This window comes from Euprymna scolopes, chromosome 24, assembly GCF_053919585.1.
Source record: "Euprymna scolopes isolate OS-2025 chromosome 24, ASM5391958v1, whole genome shotgun sequence".
NCBI classification, from domain to species: Eukaryota; Metazoa; Mollusca; class Cephalopoda; order Sepiida; family Sepiolidae; genus Euprymna; species Euprymna scolopes.
The window spans coordinates 40938120-40941076 of record NC_136505.1 but is presented as its reverse complement, the minus strand read 5'-3'; the positions used below and the strand labels follow the sequence as shown (position 1 = coordinate 40941076).

At 33.4% G+C, this 2957-nt stretch overlaps 1 pseudogene; it reads left to right on the top strand.

The window, feature by feature from the left end:
- The first annotated feature begins 2324 nt into the window (after positions 1 to 2324).
- LOC145246988 (U2 spliceosomal RNA) lies at positions 2325 to 2458 on the top strand (annotated as a pseudogene).
- Positions 2459 to 2957: the final 499 nt, after the last annotated feature.

Sequence of the window (2957 nt, the reverse complement as noted above, 5' to 3'; positions counted from 1 at the left end):
CTCACACACACATTCTCACTTTTATAGATATAATAGATAGATTATGCTAGATATATTTCCATACGTCTGAATACCCTATATCCAAATTTTCTAATATGTAGATAAAAAATTTGTTGAATATATAGGGTGAGAATTTTCCTTCCTCTCTTTCTCTCTCTCTCTTTCTCACACACACACAAGCTGAAAATTGTTCTCTCTCTCTCTCTGACTCTCTCTCTCTCTCTCACACACACACACACATGGTCATTTTATAGATATAATAGATAGGTTATGCTAGATATATTTCTATATGTCTGAATACCCTATATACAAATTTTTAAATCTGTAGATAAAAAATTTGTTGAGTATATAGGTTGAGAATTGTTCTTTCTCTCTCTCTCACACACACATTCTCACTTTTATAGATATAATAGATTATGCTAGATATATTTCCAAATGTCTGAATACCCTATATACAAATTTTCAAATCTGTAAAGATAGAATTTGTTGAATATATAGGTTGAGAATTGTTCTCTCTCTCTCTCTCTTTCACACACATTCTCACTTTTATAGATATAATAGATAGATTATGCTAGATATATTTCCTTATGTCTGAATACCCTATATACAAATTATCAAATCTGTAGATACAAAATTTGTTGAGTATATAGGTTGAGAATTGTTCTCTCTCTCTCTCTCTCTCACTCACTCACTCACTCACTCACTCACTCACACACACACACACACATTCTACCTTTTATAGATATAATAGATTATGCTAGATATATTTCCATATGTCTGAATACCCTGTATACAAATTTTCAGATCTGTACATAAAAATTAGTTGAATATATAGGTTGAGAATTGTTTTCTCTCTCTCTCTCTTCTCTCTCTCTCTTTCACACACATTCTCACTTTTCTAGATATAATAGATAGATTATGCTAGATATATTTCCATATGTCTGAATACCCTATATACAAATTTTCTAATCGGTAGATAAAAAATTTGTTGAATATATAGGGTGAGAATTGTACTTACTCTCTCTCTCTCTCTCTCTCTCTCTCTCACGCACACATTCTCACTTTTATGGATATAATAGATAGATTATGCTGGATATATTTCCATATGTCTGAATACCCTATATACAAATGGTCAAATCTGTAGATAACAAATTTATTGAATAGATAGGTTGAGAATTGTTCTCTCTCTCTCTCTCGCAACCTTACACACACAACCACACGCAAACATTCTGACTTTTATAGATATAATAGATCGATTATGCTAGATATATTTCCATATGTCTGAATACCCAATATACAAATTTTCAAATCTGTAGGTAAAAAATTTGTTGAATATATAGGTTGAGAATTGTTCTCTCTCTCTCACACACTCACATTCTCACTTTTATAGATATAATGTATAGATTATGCTAGATATATTTCTATATGTCTGAATACCCTATATACAAAGTTTAAAATCCGTAGATAAAAATACGTTGAGTATATAGGTTGAGAATTGTTCTCTCTCTCTCTTACGCACACACACACACACACACACACACATTTTCACTTTTATAGATATAATAGATAGATTATGCTAGATATATTTCCATATGTCTGAATACCCTATATACAAATTTTCAAATCTGTAGATAAAAAATGTATTGAATATATAGGTTGAGAATTGTTGTCTCTCTCTCTCTCTCTCTCTCTCTCTCTCTCTCTCTCTCTCTCTCTCTCTCTGGCTACCTCACACACACACACATTTTCACTTTTATAGATATAATAGATAGATTATGCTAGATATATTTCCATATGTCTGAATACCCTATATACAAACTTTCAAATCTGTAGATAAAAAATTTGTTGAGTATATAGGTTGAGAATTGTTCTCTCTCTCTCACACGAAACTGTGCGCTCGGCTTCTTCCCCCCCCCCTTCCCACCCCAAATGCTTGGGAAACTGTGCACTGTTTTTGTTGGTTTTCAAGCTGCCTCTTCCCCCCCCCCACACACACACAGTTTAACAGTAGTAGGAGGTCAAGAGAAAGAGGGTGAGAGAGAGAGAAGAGTAAGTTGGTGAGAGAGAGAGAAAAGAGAAAGAGGGTGTTGGTTTTATATTTTTATTATCGTCTAATATTTTGAAAGCTGAATTTCTAATAAAATGTGCATCTATAGGAGATAATGCCTGGGAATGTGTTCCCCCCCCCCACAGTTTAACAGTGGTGTGACGTCAAGAGAAAGAGGGTGAGAGAGAGGGAAGAGTAAGTGGGTGAGAGAGAGAAAGAGAGAGAAAAAAAAGAAAGACGGTGTTGGTTTTGTGAAAAAAGTTGTTATTTACAATTGTTCGCATTCTTGGCCTTTTGGTCAAGATCAAAGTGTAGTATCTGTTCTTCAGATGCTGCACTTCTATTTCTTGTTCTCTTTCGGTGGAGGAGAAATCCTCCACGACTGAGACAATTTTTATTTTTGTACCTTTTCTCCACGTTAAAAAACGACCCTGGTGTCTAACTCTGTCCCGTGGGGAGGCATAGTAAATAGGTACAATTGTTCGCCATTAGTGGATGTTGACGTCACGTCACGTGACATGACTAAGCGTTTTTTTTTTTTAGTATGAATAACATTTTTTGTTTTAATTATAAAGTCTACACTTAATTTTATAGAAAATGATGTATATATAATAGAAAAAAAAAATTACTGGTTTTGTTGGATTCAAGTGGATCCCCCCCCCCCTCCAGTTTAAGAGATAGCAGGTCACGTGGTAATATACAAAATGGCTAGCGTAAATATAAAGATCGGTTTTTTTATCGACGAATATTTTGAAAGCTGAATTTTTTTTTATTCCTGTACATTTTTTCCTGATATTTTTCGTTAAAACTCTTGTATAAATACTATTTTTAACCAGTTAAATACGTTGGAGACATTGTCATGGAGTTTAATAATCTCTAGAACAATGCAGAAGAGAAATTACAAAAGTAT